At 46.7% G+C, this 19,255-nt stretch overlaps 1 protein-coding gene and 1 pseudogene across 1 annotated transcript in view; one reads left to right on the top strand and one right to left on the bottom strand.

Moving 5' to 3' along the window:
• Window positions 1-19,255, bottom strand: part of LOC144768676 (butyrophilin subfamily 2 member A2-like) — a 341,821-nt gene that overhangs the window by 161,184 nt on the left and 161,382 nt on the right. The gene's annotated exons all lie outside the window — the stretch shown is intronic.
• On the top strand, window positions 17,169-18,655 carry LOC144767036 (kinesin-like protein KIF22-B pseudogene; annotated as a pseudogene).

Here is a 19,255-nt window from a genome sequence, read left to right on the forward strand (position 1 = left end):
TGGAGTATCCACGAAGCAGGGAGCAGCAAACAGCAGCGGGCGCAGCAGGTGAGGTGTCAAGGATGGTTTCCCGCGCTGCGGGAGCCCTGGCCCTATTTCAAACGCCTCCTGGCGCAAAGCGCTGCGTCACCAGACGCACGAAATGCTGGGCGATGCAGTCTCTGGCCGTCCCAGGCGTCTGCAACACAATGGCGGCACCTGGTCCCTAGGCATCCGTGGAGCGTCAGCGTAGCAGTGGGCAGCAAATAGCAGCTGGCGCAGCAGGTGAGATGTCACGGATGGTGTCCCGCACTGCGGGAGCCCTGGCCCTATTTTAAATGCCTTCTGGCGCGAAGCGCAGCGTCAGCAGCCGCAAGGAATGCTTGCCGATGCAGTCTCAGGTCCCCAAGGCATCTGCAACACAATGGCGGCACCTGGCGCCTGGTCCCCCGGCGTCCGTGGAGCGTCCGCAAAGCAGTGGGCAGCAAACCGCAGCGGGCGCAGCAGGTGAGGTGTTACGGATGGTTTCCCCCTGAGAAAGGACAACCTGGACTTCCTCAGGACACTGAGGCAACACCTGAGCAACAGTATCCCACATTGCGGGGGAGTAGCGGCCCAACAAGCAGACGGTGTTCACCGACCGCATCCCCAAGCTGGCCGAAGAGAACAATCGCTTACCACACTGTTCTAGTTTCTTGGAGTCTTCATCCAGCGGAGCCGTGGGAAAGGCACTCTGCGACGTCGAGGCCTGGATGATCAGACTCTCAGGCGTGGGATGGATGGTCTGAAAGGCAGGGTCGCCGGGTGGTGGCGTCTGGCGACGTTTTTATCCACTGGAGCCCCCGTGGACGGCTGCGACCAAGTGCCCAAGAGGACGTAAGTAAGGGCGTCATTGAAGGGAAGCAACAGCTCCGACGAAGCAGACGCAGTCTGGAGCACCTCGGTGAGGAGGTTGGTTTTGAGGACTACTGTGGGGGGGTCGAGGTTGAGGGCCTCAACAGCCGGACGGAGCACCATCGTGGAGGAAGTACCCTCCTCCATAGTAGGTGGGGGAGAGGCAAACCCCGGGTTAGAAGAAACATTGAGGTCGCCGGCATCTTCCAGGTCATCCACCCAATCCTGCTCGGAGTCATTCTGCCGGGCAAAGGGGTCCTTGGATCCTTCCAAGTCCTCCTCCGCCTCCGGCACAGGAGGGGCCGGTCGCAGCGGCAGGGCCAGAGCCGGACAAGGGCCAATCTGCGTTGGAAACGGTGCCACCTCCCAATGCGGATCCCAGGTAGGAACAAAATGGTCTAGGAACCGGGGCAAGGGCGGAATGAATGGCACCCGATGTGGCACCAGGGGTGGAACCGAGGCCAGAGCCGGCAACGCTGCATCTCGTGGCGCAGGGCCGGAGCCAACGGCGTAGGATCCTGTGACGCCGAGGGTGGATACGCTGGCAGAGCCGCCGGGTAGACAGGATCTGGACACGGGACCGCGGGGGGCCGAAGGCGCGCTGGCGGGAGCCCGAGGCTTAAAAAGGCAGTAAGAAACTCATGCACCTGTTCGGGAGACACCGGACTCCCAGGCTCCAGAGGAACCACAGGGGCGGAGCCTCTGTCCCCCTCGTCTGCCTCTGAGGAGCGACGGGGGTACGTCGGAGAGCAAACACGCTTCTTCGACTTCTTTTTATGACATCGCTTACCAAAGGCGAAGACTTAGAGCCCGAGGCGCAATGGCTTCGGTCCCGCAAGCAGTCCTGGGAATGGACCCCAGACCCGGAGCGGCGGTGAGACTAATGCCAGACCTCCAGCAATTTCCGGTGCCGCTCCCTCAAGGCCTTCGGGGCCAAGGCTCGACAGTCCCGGGAGTCGTAATCAGTCTCCAGGCAGTAGAGGCAAACATCGTGTGGGTCCTCCACCGACATGTTACGGCAGCAGGCCCCACAGGACTTAAAGCCAGGCATCCCTACGTGCACCAGGAGAAAAAAGGGGGAGACAAAAGTCTGAAATAGTAGTCAAAAAGTGACAAAGGTACGTGCTCAATCCGGATCTGCGCTTGCTGGCGCGGAAAAAGAAAGACCTGACTTCAGCGCGCATGGGTGGCGCCTAAGTATTTTCCGTGATGTCATCTCGATGCTTACGACGCCAGTGATGGACGCGAGCCGCAGGACGCCATCTACTGACGCACATGGGTACTGCTAAGCAAAACTTTCCGGATCCATTCTGACGCCTGGGAATATCATAAGGTAAGGAATCTATCAGTAACGTGTCTCTTTCAGATCATTACAAATGTCATCTATGGGTATGTTCCCTAAGAATGACATAAAATTCCCTAGTTAGCGCGTGGAATGCGCTCTAGAGGGAATAGGTAATGTACGCTTTGCTCTTTGGTAGCATATCTGGATGCATTTAACGATCCACCTGGCAATTCCAGCTTTTGATATAAGGTTGCCCTTATGTGGTGGTGGGAAAGCTACAAAAAGTGGTTTTGATTTTCCCGAAAGTTTGTCCTTTCAATGTAGTAAAGTATAGCTCTTTTGACGTCAAGTGTATGAAGAGCCCCTTCTGCTACGGAGTTTGATTGAGGAAAAAAGACTGGCAGCTCAACAGACTGTTAAGGTGGAAAGCAGAAATGACTTTCAGTACGAATTTAGGGTTTTCCTAAGAACCACTTTGTTGTGATGTATTTGCAAAAAATGGTTCTTGTATGGTTAATGCCTGGAGTTCAACCAGGATCACTGTGAGAGACAGTTTGAGCTTGCGCATCAGTAATAGGATGAGCGGGAGCGGCGGAAAAGCGTACGCAAATCTGCCTGACCAGTTCATCCATATTGCATTGTCTTGGGACAATGAGTGTGGATACCTGGACGCGAAGCATGGGCATTTTGTGTTTAAATGTGTGGCGAACAGATCTATGTCTGGGTGGCCCCACATCTGAAACAAGCATTTGCAATGCAATAGGTCTCGCATTTGCGAGATTTGAGCTATTGGCATTGGTACGCACTTTCTACTTATGGTCCTTGCTTACGAGAAGCAAAGCTGGCAGTAACTGCGCCTCTTTTACTGCCAGCATTGCTTCTTGTAAGCAAGGACTAGTAGGAAATGTGCATGTTCACGCACTGCTTACAGGTTTTCAAAACATATAAATAAAAGGCATTGTTATTTACAATACTAATAGCTCAAACACTAGCAAATGAGAGACTTATTGCATTGCAAATGCTTGTTTAGTGGAAGCACACAACTTCTGCCCAATCCGAACATGTACTCCTGTTACCAACATGTGGGCGGACCCAAAGCCCCTCTCTAGTGATGGTCACCTAACCGTCTGGTGACCGCTGCACTGTCCATTCAGACCATAATAAACTGGTTATTCTGAGCTTGTGTCTGCAGCTGAGCTGAGCTGAGCTGCAAACTACAGGCCTCTCAGAGACCTTGGGGGGGACAGAGTCCATTATTGGGGCCTGGCCCTCTCGGGGTTCACTTCTGGCAGTCTCAGGGCACTGGGCATGGGTACCAGTAAACCCCCCCCGTACTGGACACAATTTCTAGCAGATCACAGGCTGGCAGTGGCTTGAATGGGAAGTTCATGGCCTGGAGGATGGGGCCGGGTCTGAGTACTGGAGGACGGTGCGGCTGGGGTGGTAAGGTAACACTCTACACTGCAGGGCCTGAATGAATGCGTGAATCAGGTATATCCACACCACAATCCATTGATATAGCGTCACTGCACCGGCTGTCACCTAATGATTTGCGATCTGTTTAATGTTTATATACATTCACTGGTATTGGACAATGGTCATGGGTGGAATGTAGTGATTGAGCCATTTTGTATGGAAACGGCTCGATTATGACCATTGCCCACTACCATCTCAGTATATTTTGCTCTAATATAATGCTGTGTAGGACTGCATAATACAAACTAGCTGTAAAGTAAGACTCGATAATGTTCTTTCTGTGTCTGACTGTATCTTGCTCAAAGGCAGGGCTTACCTATTGGCTTTAGCATACTCTAATGCCATCTTGCATACTAATTCGGGCTCTTTTCGGGAATAGTGGCCTATGCTTAAGCGACTCCATTTTCTAAGCTGTCGCCATCTTCTAAGCTTTTACTGGGTGAGGAGTCATGTTTTACTTCTCGCTTGTTTTCCGCACTTTGTATGTTGATAGGAACCGGTTCTTATCGGAGGAATGAGCCCGCTCTGCCCCGGAGTCATAACAACCGCCTAGCTAGATGCTGTGGCCTTGGCGCAGAGTGGTACGGAATCGGATGGGAACAGGGGGCGAGGCTTGCTACAAGCTTCGACCAACGTTTCCACTTGTACTAAAGGGGGTGTTCGGGTCTCGGCCACTGGTAGTCCATCACGGTGCAGACGTGCAGCTGTGACAGTGGAGCAGAGAATCCTGATTCGGCTGGAGAAACGGGCTCCCCTCTGGCGAAGTGGAAGCGGGATGTGTATAAACTTGGTGAGGTGTTCCACTAACTCTTATTTCCTAACTGTTCTTATCTAACTATTGTCTCCTATTTTCAGGTTATATACTGATTTACATATAAGTTCTGTATATGTACATCCTAATTGCATTTAGCAATTGCTTAGGGATTGATGTGAGGAAGGCCTATCGTGACATTGTAGTAATTTCTTTCTTTTGTCCTTCTATCATTATGTAATAAAGAAACCCCAGAGTATATCACTATTTGGTCTGTGTTCCTTGGGATGGGAGGTCAGGGCCCTTCTGACCCAAATGCTGTAGCATCGGAAGGATGGTAAGTTTCCCTTCCTGCAGGTAATTGTAGAGTGAGGGATGTCCCCGCTCTCATCCAGGGAAGCCAAAACTGATAAGTAATCCACCCTGAGGCATTGTTAGGAGGAGCGTGCAGTGTTTATTGAGTTCCACCAGGGTGGGCTTTGTTTCGCATTGTTGTTACCCTGTGGCCCTTTATATTGTGTTGTCTTTTCGTACCCTGGGGTACGTTGTTACCTTGTGGCCCTTGGCTTCTTGCGTTGTTTTACTGAGTGGCATTGTTTTCCAGGGTTGTTGTTGTCGTCACTGGTATTGATTCTTGTGTTGCTGTTTGCAAGCTCCCAGGCATATATATATATATATATATATATATAAATAATCATTAGTATTATTCCATTCTTTGGTAAGTATTGTGAAGTGTTATATCCTTTTGGGTCCCAAAGGGGATAAGGTAAGTATGCCCTGGTGATTGGCAGAATTATCAGGTCATTACATCTGTGTAGGGTTTTTTGTTTTGGATCCTATTAATCTGGTTGAAACAGTTCTTTGGAGCCATTGTCTTTTTTTGGCAACAACGATTTTGGTTCAAGTGGTGCTCTGATTTAGTCTCTGCAGCTTTAGGAGGGGTCTTGGTCTCCTTATGCTTTGGTGGAGTTTGAGTCTGAAAACTTTTTCGGCTCCGAAGATTTATGGGGGTTTTTTCGGTTCCAAGGGCTTGTCCTCTGTGTGTTTCGCTGCCGAAAGGCTCGCAGTCTAAGCCGTCTTTGGTGCCGATGTAACAGGGCGTGGCACTGTGTTTGTTTTTGGCTTTTGTTTTGGTGCTAGGGATTGGTTTTCTGTACCAGTACGCGGCTGACTCAATCAATCAATCAAAAATTACTTTATTCAATTAATACAAGTTAATCATAAAAGTATGTATACATCACTGTTAAAAATGTTAAAATAAGCAATTCATTAGTATCAATCAATAAATGATTTTCTGGATTTGAGGCACATACATAAAAAAGAGGCAACACTGTAACAGGTTAATGGATCAGGCAACATACGTTAAAAATACAGACGGTCCCGAGTCACCTGAAGGCTTTTGTTTGGGCTTCGGAGCCAGGCCCGAGGGCGGGGCATCTAAAGTATTATATCGGTGTCAACCTGAGCCCGAAGGCGAAGGTGTTACCGGAGCCTTCTCTTTTGTTTTAGATGGGGCAGGGGTGTCGATCTCGGTACTCATGATCCGTTGACCTGGAGTAATAGTCTGATACTCGGCATCTGACTCGACGGCATGGCCCTGGAAACGCTGATATCTTCATCCTCCAATTCTTGTTCTTCTGGAACATTGGAGCCTGCATTAAAGAGGTTGTCCGGCACCGAGGTAGTTGATAGAGACATTATGTGACATCGAGCACGGCGATCACGTATGGTTTTCTGTGATCTGAAGGAAGCACAGGCCTCTCTGTCCTTGTGTTCTGGAGAGAGGCAAAGGTTACAGACCATCAGTGTGTGGGAATTTAGCACTACACAGGGGGCATTTATTAAATGGAGTGCTTTCCATTGACTGCAGGGCCTGATGGCGCGGATAGGCCCAACGGCCCGCGTCACGACCGGAATCGAAGGTCTTGATGAATTTTTGGATGCGCGTTGAAGGGGATCGCGATCGATACAATACCGTCGAGCAGTGAGGGGTTGCGCGTCGAAGGGGTATCGAGTACGACACCGACCTGGAGCGCAGCAATTTACATCCGAACCCGATGGTGGAAAAAAACCAACCTAAGGATGTGTAGTGTAGTTCCTATATTCCCAACTAGCAGCCCGTCCCGACGTTGTACGGGTATGAAATAAAATGTGTCTAATGTGTGTATTTGGCAAGGGCAATTTATTTTAAGATCTCGCTGTAGAAATTTTTTTTTGTTTCATTAGAATCGGGACGGAGAAGGCCCAGCTGCAGCCCTGGTTGATGTTAGCAGGCACGTGTAATGTCGTTGAATGAGAGAGTTATCAGCCGCTGGTAAATCTGTTCAATGAGAGAGTTGAGTGACAGCGAGTAGGAGAGGCTGCAGTAATTGTCCCCGCAGACACGCTCATTTGCGTGTTCCCCCGCTTGAGGCCCAGATGCAGGCCTGTTTGACGTTAGCAGGCGCGTGTTCCCCCGCTTGAGGCCCACCTGCAGCGCTGGTTGATGTTATCAGGCGCGTGTAATTAGTGTTCTGATCCGCCGCCTGAGCCCGGCTAGAGCCCTCGTTGATAGTAGCAGGCGCGTGTAATTTCGTTGAATGAGAGAGTTCAGTAACAGTGCGCAGGAGAGGCTGCAGTAACGTTACTTACCACCCCTCCAGCTGAACGCGTTTGTCACGCCCCCAGCACACGGCCACAGCAGACGATCTTCTGATTAATGTACGACCCACTTGGCATGAAGGGCGGAACGTAGCACACGCCCCCAGCGTTTCTCACGCTCCCAGCGTGCCCCTTGATGCGGCGCAATTGCGTTCACATGGCATGAAGGGCGGACACACGCCCCCAGCATTTGTCACGCCCCCATCACACGCCCACGATATGATGGCCTTACCACACGCCCCCAGCGTTAGTCAAGCCCCCAGCCCACGCCCACAGCACAACGCAGACACACCCACAAGGGACTACTTTGCTGGCACAGTTATTTTACCTTTTAAAGGAATATGTTGGCCGTCTGCATAGCCTATGTCCTTCTGCTGCAACTGCCCTTTCCAACGCTGTATTGGGTGTTGTGATTGGTGCTGTGGTTACTGAGATTACCCGCCTCAAAGGTTTGGGCTCTCTCTTTATAATATTAGTATAGATGGATAGGCTCTGCGCATTGGAATAATATATCCTATAGAGCTGACGAAGGACTGAGGTCAACTAGGTCTCTAGTGAATATACTAAACTTAATAGTGAGTGCCAGCTAGCTCAGAGGTCACTATAAACTTTCTCGAATTCATAAGAAGGGATTTGTTTCTGACAACCGCATAAACATGACAACTTTGTTTCCCAATAATAAGAATATATCTCTCAGAGTCGCGGAAACAATAGATAAGTATTTCACTCAGTCAATCGTACATGCTACGTTTCTACAGAGTAGCAGAGAAATAGAGAGACAGGCGTTTTCAATAAAAACGTTTATTGAACAGTCTTCATTCTCATGCAAGAGAAGTGAACTGCTACAATTGTTAGGCAGACTGTAAAGTGTAATGCGTACAGCGTAAACAATAATATGAAATAATACTGTAAGAGCATTGTATGGTTTCTAAGCCATATAAAAATACGTACATAAACACACAGGCTAAAATACTCAACTGGTGCTTCTAAAATACGCCTTCCCCAATTTACCTAACCTAAGTCTAGTACGCGGGAAGTAGGAAGTATTGTGTAGCATAGGTTTAGTTTTCTTTGCCAAGAATCTACCAAAGGTTTCTCTAGGCCCTAATCAGCTCCATACCTTAGTTAGAATGAAGGAGGTCTGGTATCTCAGTCTAGGGACTCGATTTCCCAACACCCCGCAAGGGGAGCTTGGAAACACTGGAGCTGGATTCTCGGCAGGAGAAGGGCAGCTTCCTGATCAGTGCGTCAGCTGGAGAGTCAGCTTCATTCGGCACTTGCTGTAGCGAGCTCCGACGGGCAAGTAAATAGTGGAACTGCTCCGAACCACCGTAGTTTGCTATATTTATACCTTGATGGTGTTTAGGAATGCCACAGATTGACGTAAAGTCGGGCATATGAATGTCAGAAAAAAAAACCTAGAGAATAGTTGTTATCTGTAAAGTAACTGAGTTTTTTTGAGAAATCAATATTCAAGCAAGGGGAAGTCCCTGACTGCTTAAGCTGGTTTCCCAAGAAATCGTTGTGACATTTGGTACGGGTGGAAGTAGCCATGCCTGTATTTGGGTAGCATGGGCTATGCATAAATAAGGGTTTGGTTTCTATGCCTCTATAAGGGCAATGTGAATTGTACCTATATAAGGGCATGAATCGGGAAAATTCACTCAGAGCCTAAAACGCCACACTACACCAACTCCACTTTCTTATGTATGACATTACTAAGTTCTAAAAACATATCTAAACATGATGTGTTAAAACCCACCCAAAATACATAAAAATGCATTGGTATTGGTTGTACACGAAAAGAGCATTTGTGCTGTACGCATTTAAAGCAATGCTTCATTCAAAGCATATAGTTTAACATTTGAAAATGCTATCCAAATGAATCACGAAAATACATTTATGAAATCGCTCTCAAATACAGAAGAAAAAGTCGAGACCATTTCATGGCAGATTATATAAACTGGTTGAATGTGAACAAGGTCAAATATTGTCTCTTGGAAGTGTTTTCAAAGAATTCTAGTTCGCTATGAATAGTTCTACTTTAAGCAATTACTTTGTGCCAAAAAATGAAAAAAATACACATTTGGAGAAACAAAAGTTGATCATAGAAAAAAAGAGTTCCAAAGTTAGAAACTTTGTTTTGAAAAATGAAGGTCGAATTCAGAGTCTCTCAGAACACTGCGTGCCAACTAAAAGTCAGTGTTATTGTTTGGAGAAAACATCAAGTCTTCTAAGTCTGTAAAGAATTTGTCTACCATTGTAGGTGAAAGTTGGATTACCTCTTTAAGAAGATCAACCGCACATAGATGTGAAGCATCGCTGTCAGCGTTGGTCGCATTAGCAATGTTCGAATTGGAAGGTACTTGTGTGCCGCTCTCCTCTCGTACCTCAGCAGTAGCATGTTACATCGGTGAGATCTCAATGAATGCAGTCATCAGAATTGGTAGCCGTTGAGGACAACACAGTGGATAAACCGTTACTGGTCCAAGCACAGTATCAACATCTGTTGGCAGAACTGATGGTAGTGTAAGACAGATGTCTAACACGCATTCTTCTCCGCATAGCAGGCATCGTAGAACAGGTAAGATGCAATCTTGCCATATTGGTCTAAATGACATAAACCATGTGGTATTCAATTCTCTTAAACAAGTTAATCCCAAAATTTGGACAATGCGCTCATGACACTTCATCACCAGTGGGCCGGCGCACCCGTATGCACCCGAAATCCCATTGGGAATGGTGACGGCGCTGCCGCATGGGGGGGACTGGTCAGGACTACAGGACTGGGAAGAGGCAGGCTTACAAATGATAGGGGACCTTTATGACGACGGAGTGCTAGTACCATACCAGACTCTTCAGGAGCGCTACGACCTTCCAAGGGGCGATTATTTAATACACGCAGCCGTAGTGAGAGCCATACAAGCGCACTGGGGAGAAGGGCTGGTCGAGCCAAAGACAACTCTGACATGCCAATACACGATGATGGCAGCGGGGACATTCAAAGCAGTCACGTGCCTCTACTCCCGAATGTCATCCGAAAATATTCAACCCCTCACACCACTTAAATCGAAGTGGGAAGCAGACCTACAGAAAGAAATCCCTGACACAACGTGGTCCCAACTGGTGCGAAGAGCTAGGAAGAGCACCAGAAATGCGCGCTTCCAACTCATCCACCTGTACATCCTCCACAGAGCCTACTTAACCCCGAGCAAAATAGCAACATATTTTGGAGTGACGGACGCAGCTTGCCCCAGATGCAACCTAATAAAGGCGGATCTACTCCATATGCTCGGGGGTTGCCCTCGCATACAGGAATATTGGAGTGAGATAGGAGATACACTGAACACAGTGACGGACAGGGGGCTGCATTACGACACTGAGGTTACACTTCTACACTGGTTCCCACACACACGCAAAAACAAGCTAACAAGCAAATTCATAGACATGGGCCTGCTCCTAGCCAAACGGGAGCTGACCAAGGGATGGAAATCGAAGTCAGGGCCAACTCACAAGAGATGGCTGAACGAATTCTTGAAGTGGGCAACGGCCGAGAGCACAATCAGATACCAACTAGCCCGCCGAAGTTCAGACGAGAAAGCGCAGGATGCGGCGAGGGCGTGGGAAGCGTTAGTCCAAGCTCTGAGAGACACCACATTAGAGGAACTGGAGGGGGAGGAGACTGAGGGCCCATCAACTCCATTAACACCCATTGCTCGCCCAGCACTGGTGCCAGACACGCACACACAGAGAAGCACGTAAAACTCCTTGGATCAATACCATGACTACTTGCACTAGCACCAGACATAGGTGTAGACACACAGGGGGGGAGGGGGAGGGGCGAACAATGACGGCGAGAGTACTGACATAGTCCAACGACCAATACTAGGAGGGGAGAGCGAAGAGGTGAACAAAATATAAAGCAGAGGGCGGTTGAACCATCCTCCCCCTACATTGATCAGCTCACCTGGGAGTATAACAGAACCACGAGTACCGCCGCCCGACCTCCGGGTTGAGGGCTACATGACTGTGTACATTACTATGGTGAAGAATGAGATTGGAAATACTCTGTGTAAAATGTTGATGTGTCAAATGTATGGCTCTGCAATAAAAATTGTTTTACAAAAAAAAAAAAAAAAAATGACACTTCATCACCAGAAGAGTGTTCTCCATGGTGAACTGGGTATCGCTGGTGATTTGGCTTGCCATATCGGAGCAGTAGGAGCAAAAATAGCATCCCTGCTGAGAGTCCCAGAGTGCACGAAGTTTGGTAATATGCCTAGGACTGCTTGAAAGGAAGCGAACAGTCCAGATAAAACGGTCTTAAATACATGTACAATACCACTTCTATCAGACATGTTTAAGATACGACTTAACATTTCTGAGAAATGTATAGGGCAATTTGTTGTTAAAAGGGCATGTATATCTGCAGACTTCCTTGTAACTTGCAGATCATACGTCTCTTTGGCTGAGGTCAATGGCACAGTTTTTTTCAAAAGAATGGCTTTCATTCTGCTTAAAGGATCAATTCTTATAGAAGAGATGTACAGTGAAGGTTAAAGTGGCGACTCCCGGTCTGTCTTTGTTTTAGGAAACAATGCTTTCATACATCAAGTGACCCTGGCTGACACAGTTACGAGATAGGGTAATCCTGGCAACATGCCACAGCAGCTGTGATCATTCAACATGAGGTAACTTCCATTAGTAAGTTGTCCAAAAATTAGATCAATCACCGCAGCTGGTGAACCTTGCAGGTGGCAGGATAAGTTGTTAGAGGAACCATCACAGGCCCCATGTAAGTTAATACCCTGACAAAGGAGAGAATCGCTTAATGTGTTTTCGCAATTTTTACCACTAAGAAACACTTCTTTCTCCCCACTCCAACATCTGTGTGTGTATGGTAATTTCCAGGATGTCTTGACCCCTTCGCCGCAGGGCTAATTCCCCCGCGGTGCGGGGGGCCACGGTTCTTGTGACGAGCTTGGCTCGTCACGCTGCACGGTGGCGCTGTGCTCATGACCACGCTCGTTAATTGGAACGCCCAGCACAGCAGAGGAATTATGCCCACATGGGCGTTCCGCGGCAGTTATGATGAGCTCAGCTCGTCATGAGCACAGCGCCACTGTGCCTCATGACAAGCTGAGCTCGTCATGAGCGCCGATGTGGTTAATGTATTCTTTACCCAACCTTTTATATACGCCTGCTGGTAAACGTTTTAAGCAATACTGAAAATGGAAAATTGTAACAGGCAGAGTGATTGTACCGTGTATAATCCATTCTGTGGCTGGTCTTTCAGCTACAGTTACTGGCAATCTTTCCAGTTTTTCAATGCTCAGAACCGTGCAGTCTGCTCCCTCTGTGTGCCAGTGTGATCTGTTTATCAGTGAGATTCAATTCTGAAAACAGTGACGTAGGTTTTGTAACGTCCGGCCCAATAGCATGATAGAAAGTAGTTGCGACCATGTTGTAGCATGACCAAGTCCGGTTCCATTATGTCTATGTCAGAGGATACTAGGCTGTCCAAAGAATGTCCAAAGAATATATCCTGGATGACAGAGTCGTTAACCCATTGTCTACTACAGAGAGATTTCTCTAAATGAATAAGATCAATTTCTCGTATTCGTTCCACAGTCTCTGCTTGTATAATCTTCCATGCTTCATTATAAATGGCATAGATACCGGCGTATATAAAACTTTATGATGCGGTTTAGTAGGTCCTTGTAAGAAGTCCCTCAGGTCATCGCCATCTTTAAGTAGAGATAAGTGTTGTTTTACTTCCTTTAGTGTAGATTTGTGTAGCCACTCAAGGCACAGTTTCCCTACACTGTATGATGTTACTATGCCTGGATGCTGTCTCTGAACATATCTTGGATCTGGCCTAGTGAATGTGAACCCTTGTGTCTTTTTCAGGAATCTATCTTGACAGGTGTTTGGGTCTGTGGGCCAGATTAACCATGTTTTCCAATCTGGATCTGTTCTGTTGTGATGCAAAATAGTATGTACATCGACCTCCCCCTCTGTAGTGTTGTTACTATCAGGTGTAGGTATGGACGGTTTGTTTAACTCCTTGATCTTGGCTAACCCAAGACAAGATGCCTGTTGAACAGTGTCATTCAAAACATTATTTGCTCTGGGATGATGCAGGCTCTAAATATAGCTTCCATCCCCTGCACTTGCCAATCTTTTGTGCCCCGGACAGTTTTTGTCTCAATGTTGTCTTTCCAAAAGTCGAAACCTAATGAAGACAGCTGAGCATAAAAGGCCGCAGAATAAATTTGCTTGGTATTTGTCAACATACTTTTCATTCCTGTCCTATTAACATTTTTAAAATAAAATGATTCTGGATTTGAAACATCAAACCTGAAAAGTACGGAAATTTGCCATAAAATGTTTTTGAGCTACCCTTTGGTAGCGTAGGACAATGTTCCCATTGGTTATAAGTTAATACATTTCTAGGATTTGTAGATTTATGCAAGAAATGATGACCACAATGAATATAACAATACATTTGTTCATAATCTGATGAACCTTCTAAGTATTCATGATTTGTAAATATTGCAGACATTTCTAAATCTGACATCATATTATTAACAGTCTCGAAGTCCCAATCATCAGAAAAGGTACTGGATGAAACAAAGTCACTCAAGGAAATCTTGAACTGGTGTAGAATCATCAACAGCTACGACGGGCCAAAAATATCAATCAGTTCTGTCCCAAGCTATACCACCAGGTATAGGAATGGCTGTGATATTAACTGATGACAAGTCTCTTTGTTCACGATGAGATGATTTGTGTGGCTTGAGGAGTAAGTTGATGTTCTCAGTTGCTGTATCCTTTATAACATATCTTGCATTTATCAGCATTCCCAAAGTTATCACCAAAGGCAACCAAAGTAGAAGAAAAAGTACACCCAACACACAAGTTCAACCCATGGTGAAACCAGATACGTCTTTTCCCGGTGATGAAAAAGGTCTGTTGCTTGTTCTTTAAAAGTTCTTTTTATTGCCGTTGTTTCAGGTTTGCTGGGATCCTCGGAAAATGTATCAAAGTTAATGAAATAGCCAGAGGCAGTTGTGTCAATTGTTGGGATTGCATCAGGATTCGTTGAAATCACTGGAACCACTTGATCACTTGTTACATTTGTATAGTCAGATGCTATTTCATTGAAGACAGGTGATTCTTGACAAACTGATATTTGGGTCTCAAGAGGTACAAGTTCCATGGCTTTGTTGCATAGTCCTTCTTTTCGCACTGCAGAATCTTCAAAGGTGATGAGTCACTCAGTTTGAACCTCTTGGATAGTAGCTAGATTAGGGCATCTGCTACATCTCTGGAGTCCACTTGGCCTACTACTTCTGATCGGCCACATGATATGGTTTGACCAGGTCGATGGACACAAACCTGTTCTCCTTTTTACCAGCAAGGGGCAGCAGTAAAACTGTTCTTGATCCGTGGATGGCTAGGACAGGTACTGGTTGTCTGTAAGAAGGCCCAAATTCCTTCTTGTCCGCAATCTTTTCTCCGACAAGATCCCCAATCTTTGGAATCCAGACAGGCCTTGCTGGGACGGTCGGTTTCTCTTCAGTGGTTGTTGGCGTCAGGAGTACATTACTTTGTCTTGATTTTATTTATGTTCTACCACTGAAGTGTGACAATCAAGGTCCGGCACAATCATTCTAGTTCCAAAAAGGATTTCATATGGAGTGATACCCCCTAGAGAACTTCTTGGCAGATTGTTAAGACTACGTTGGACACTTATTAGATGTTTGACCCACCCATCACCCGAGCCTAATACCCTAGCTGTTATAGATTGCTTTATGTCCCTGTTTTTTCTCTGCACTACTGAATTTCCCACAGGATGGAATGGACTAGAGTACCGCAATGCAAAGCCCAGATTGGCCATGGCCTCCTTGTAAGCTTTTGAGCTAAACGTAGGACCCTGGTCAGAATGTAGGGTGCCCACTGCGTATGTGCCGATAAAGACTCGCAAATCTTTTATAATGGTTCGAGCATCAGGTAAGCGCTGAGGCCACATCCAAATGAATCATGTCGTAATATTTATGGGATTGATTTTATCCATAGGGACGTCTGGTGTAGATAGTCTAATGATGTCTAACAATGGTGTCTGTACTGGGCTGGCTATGCTATAGTCAGGTATCTGGCGGTGTTCTGTGCTGCGATCTCTAATGCAGCCTATGCAGTTAATCACAAACATGTGAATGTGAGCATTCATACCTGGCCACCAGTAAGTCTCCTAAACAGTTAGTATTGTTATTGAGATCCCTTGATGTATCATACCCTCTCCCAAATGTGCTTCGTATATCAAAGCTACTCTACGTTTCCTGTTTGGAATCACTCTTCCCTCCACTCCAGGAATTCGAGCAAAAGGAACGGAGTTTGCATCTTTTATGTTTGAGTATTTGAGTGGAAATTTATTAGGTAACGCAGCACCTCTGTTTTTGCATGAAGCATTGACAGCTAGTTTATTTTGCCGTCTATTTTAGTTTTTGAATGAGTGATTGCAGCTACGGAAGCCGTTTGCACGGCTGCTTTTGCTGCTTCATCAGCCAATTAATTCCCTGCAACGTGAACGCCATCACGTTGATGACTCGGTGTATGTATCACGTGAGCCTTTTGTAGTTCTTGTTGTAACTGAACTACTTGTTCCCAAAGCAACTTATGCTTGATTGTGCCACCTTTTGCATCTTTGAAACCGTTTTCAATCCAGTTCTGCAAGTATTCATTGTAAGATTGAACGCAATAATATGAATCGCACACTATAAGTGTGGGGAATTCGCTATCAGTATTTTCAAGCGCCACCTTGAATGCTTGTAGTTGAGTAGTGTGGCTCACTGGTTAGAGGCAGCAGGCCTGAGAGCAGAAGTCGGCCCGGGACCAGGGTTCAATTCCCGACGCGGCAGGGTCGTGGACCTTGGTCAGCGGACTCCATAATTCTCGCTTCGGTGCTTACTCTAATCAGGGGTTCCACTCGGCAACTCTGGGCATTAGCTTGCCTAATCTCCACAACGGCCCACCAATTCCGGGGATGCCTGGCTCCACCTTGGGGACTCCCAGCAAGGGACTATCCCACAGGGAAAGCCAGGACGGGTTCCCCAGAGTTATACAGCGCCGGGACGCCCCGTTGCTGGGGCAGCTGTGCGCTTTACAAGTATACTACATTTACATTTACATTTAGTTCAGCTCACTGAGCTGTACAATCTCCTAGAGATTGAGTCTTAGTAATCATAGATCGGAATTTACCATCGAGCCAGCGACCTTTACCAATAGCGCACAATGCAGTATAAGCTTGTTTACCCCCCAATAGCGGGTTGTGCTGATCCGTCAGTATAAATTATACATTCATACTGCTCTAGAGGCAGAATTTCAGTAGGCAGAGGACATTCTTGTTCGTATTGTAGAAATTCTTGTGTTTTCAAATAAGGGTCAAAAAAGTATTCAAAGTCTGTTGCAGCAAGAGAATTAATCCATTGTATCCATCTCGGATGTAAAGCTTTTGCATTTGGAATGCTCGCTTTCGTCACTGCTTCTAAAGCAGGTACAGGTGTAACAACCATAATGCGTGTACACTGTGCAAGGGCTCTCTCTTTTGCTACTGCAGTTTGAACCACTGTCAGAATTTTTTTTTGTAGAAGTGAATTTCATTTATGCTTGTGTGTACAAGTGTGATTTGTAAGCTATTGGTACTTTTTCTCCTTCATTAAAGGTTAAGTACGTGAATCCGCATCTTCCTGGAATGATTCGGATCACTAAGTTGCGTATGTTTACGCGAGTCTGTAAATGTGTTGTTGCGAACATGTCTGTTTGGACCGAACGCAAAATTTCTGTATGTTTTTCTGTCCAATTAACTGTTTTGAAATCAGGTTTGATTAATTCGTAGAGAGGTTTAACACTTTCTGCGTAATTTATAATGTATGTTCTTCCGAAGTTCAGGAATCCTAGAATCGACTACGTTTTTCAGCGTTTGGGGAGGTTGGAGCAGTGCACACTTTTTTAAAAAGTTGGGTGCCAAGCTTTTGCCTTCACTTGATAACTCATATCCCAGAAAAAGGACATTGAGGTGGGCAATTCTCGATTTTTTTAAATTGAATTTATACCCTTCAGAGGCGAATCCAAGTAGGATGTATGAACCTGGAAGAGGGCCAACAGCAGAGGCCATGTGTGCGGGGGCTGAGCGATCAGTCTTTGGAGATAGTCAACTGGAAGAACCAGCTGGAGACCATGCAATACCAGTTTGATGCTTTCTATGGTGAGGACAGCACCCAGCAAGAGGCTTATGCTCGGTCTGTTGAACCGATCCTCTCTCACCTCCTTGATGGTCAGAATGCTAGCGTGTTTGCTTATGGACCCACTGGAGCAGGTAAAACTCACACTATGCTCGTTAGTCCAGAGCAGCCTGGTATAACCCCCCGTGCAGTGAAGGACTTGTTTCAGATGACTCGTTCAGAGAACAGTTCCTCTGGCGCCCATGGAATTTCAAAGTCACCATGTCTTATCTGGAGATCTACCAGGAGAAGGTTTTGGATTTATTGGAGCCTAAACATCAGGATCTCCCCATCCGTTAGGACAAGGACAAAAACATCTTTATCCCGAACTTGACACAGAAGATTATAACTAGTTTCTCAGACTTTGAGAGCTTCTTCATCCCTGCCAGCCAGAACTGCACTGTGGCTTGTACAAAGCTGAACAACTGCTCCAGCCGCAGCCACGCGGTATTGCTCATCAAGGTTCAGAAGAGTGAGTGTTTCTCACCCTTCCGGCAGCTAACTGGGAAGCTGTACTTGATTGACCTTGCTGGTTCTGAGGATAACCGGCACACAGGAAACCAGGGTATCCGTCTCAAGGAGAGCGGTGCGATCAACTCATCCCTCTTTGTTCTCAGTAAAGTTGTTGATGCCCTGAATCAGGGCTTACCCAGAATTCCATACAGGGACAGCAAGCTAACCAGGCTTCTGCAGGACTCTCTTGGAGGCTCTGCCCACAGTGTCATGACCACGAACATTGCTCCTGGACAGAAATATTACTTTGATACACTCACAGCCCTGAACTTTGCTGCCAAGTCCAAGCAGATAATTAATAAACCTTTCACCCAGGAAACTACTCAGTCGTCAGCTCTAGCACCCATGAAGAGACACCGGGAGGAGCATGAGGCTGACTCTGCAGGCGTGCAGCAGAAGAAACTGAAGAAGGAAAGCAGTGAGGAGTCCCCCAAGCCTGCTGAATCGTCCCTCAGCACTTATTTGAAGACTGAAGGTCTGGACTCTGCTGTGGTGGAGAGGCTGCTGAACCTGGAAAATATGCTCCTGAAGAAAGGGCTGAAGGGCATCCCACTTACTAGCACCCCAAAACAGGAGCGCCTAGATCTTATGAAGAAAGTAGAGGAGAGCCAGCTTGAAATACAGGAACTTAAAGTACAAAAGAAGAAATTAGAGGCTGCATTTGCTACAGAAAGCAGTTTAAACAAGTCCGAAGATTCAGAAAACTTTGAAAACATTTTTCAGTCGAAACTTAGGCCACTTCAGCGCAAGGCTGTCTTACAGCGGAAACAGTCAATTGTTCAGCCCTTGCAAAGTGAGAAATTGAACCTCCGTAGCAGTCTGGTTGGATACTGATGCTAGTTTGACCCTGCCCCCCATTGTGGCACCCGCCTATGATTGCTGAGGGAGTCTACGGAGCGCGCCCACACGATGCAACGAGTGGCCTGCTGCACCGAATTTGCGTGATCCAAATAGCCTTACAAAATGGTGCCAAACCCGAGATCTGACGACTTCTAGGCCCCTCAAGATGGACGTGTTGACATTCGAATAACAGCGCCACTTTTCCCTTGAATTTTAAACTGCTCCCTTCCTTAGCCTGGAGCTCCACCTTGTGGCCTGTTTTTAACAATGCTCCCACCTTGAAAATCTGTGCTGATTGATGACCCGATGTTTTTGATCCTGAACCTAGCGATCCTCTCCTTCTATAGCTTTGCGGGAATTGATTGTTTGCTTTGCTAGGGTTATTTCAACATTGCTTTATTATAACTCCCTCCAAGCGTAGCTGTGCTGTAATTGTTTGCTTCGCTGGACTGTGTCAATCACCCCCCACCCCTTTTTCTTTTGCTACTATTGCCTAGTCTCCTTTGCCTTTGCTATCCCGACTACCCTGTTTCCTACTTGCTTATATTATTTACCTTGTCCTTATGTTGTTTACCATCTAGTACCTCTGCACCT

Source organism: Lissotriton helveticus, chromosome 7 (assembly GCF_964261635.1).
Source record: "Lissotriton helveticus chromosome 7, aLisHel1.1, whole genome shotgun sequence".
Lineage (NCBI taxonomy): Eukaryota > Metazoa > Chordata > Amphibia > Caudata > Salamandridae > Lissotriton > Lissotriton helveticus.